At 29.3% G+C, this 1,070-nt stretch overlaps 1 pseudogene; it reads right to left on the reverse strand.

Annotated features, from left to right (window-relative positions):
* Positions 1–768: 768 nt before the first annotated feature.
* On the reverse strand, positions 769–887 carry LOC112476287 (annotated as a pseudogene).
* Between the last annotated feature and the right edge of the window lie 183 nt (positions 888–1,070).

Genomic DNA, 1,070 nt, shown 5'->3' on the forward strand with positions numbered 1-1,070 from the left:
AAAAATGAATTCAAATGTATCTAAATGATTTTAAATGTTTGTAGCCATTTAACTCTTCTTATCAAAATTTACAAGTTCTAAGCAGAATTTTTATTTTACAAATAAACCATCTTAAAACAAAGAAAATAATTATCTGAGAGTTATGAAAGCACTCAAGAAATGAACTATGCAAATAAATATAAATGGGAAATGGTCTTCAGATAAATTATAATCTCCTTAATGAAGTTTTCTACTTTTTATTAAATCTCAGAAAAGTGGCACAGAACAGGTTATTAATGAATCTTTATGTGGCAATTAAAGGTGATTATCATAACTACTTATGCTAATAAACATTAAAAGTGAAATAAATCAAATAGAAGAAAGGTTAAAAGCCTTCCTAGGCACAAAATATATTTATCAACGCAACTCGATAAATGTTCTCTCATTTCTTAACAAAATAATAAAATATCAAGTTAAAATAAATTCCTTAATAACTGGCATTTAAGATCCTACTCTTTCTAAGTTACCTGAACCCAACTGTATAAACTCAGGTTTGGAGAAAACTGGTACATATTTATTAAAGGAAATTATTAGACACACAAAAACGTACTTAATATTAAAAAAGGTTTGAATCTATCTATTGTGTTTTGGATTTTGAGGCCTAAATTACATTTATTTTATTTTATTTATTTTATTTTATTTTATTTTATTTAGGTGAGGCAACCCTTGATTGACCTCACAGATTGCAAGGACCTTGTCAGCTTACGATCCCTTATTTTTTAATTTTTACTCCTACAGCACCTGGTCTTCCTAGGTGGTCTCCCATCCAAGCACTACCCAGGCCCGACCCTGCTTAGTTTCCGAGATAAGAAGGGATCGGGCTTGTTCAGGGTAGCATGGCCATAGACTTATTTGACTTTTAGTTAACTTAGGTAGAATAAAAGCATTATGGTTAACACTGCTAACCCTAAGAATATGTCTACTTTAATTAAACTAACAAACTTAAACTAGTTTTTATTTACTAACGATTGATTATCTTCGATCACATGAACTTGAAAAAAATATTTGGGTTAGTATCTATGTTTCTAAGA

The sequence above is a fragment of the Pteropus alecto genome, unplaced genomic scaffold (assembly GCF_000325575.1).
Source record: "Pteropus alecto unplaced genomic scaffold, ASM32557v1 scaffold12, whole genome shotgun sequence".
NCBI lineage: Eukaryota > Metazoa > Chordata > Mammalia > Chiroptera > Pteropodidae > Pteropus > Pteropus alecto.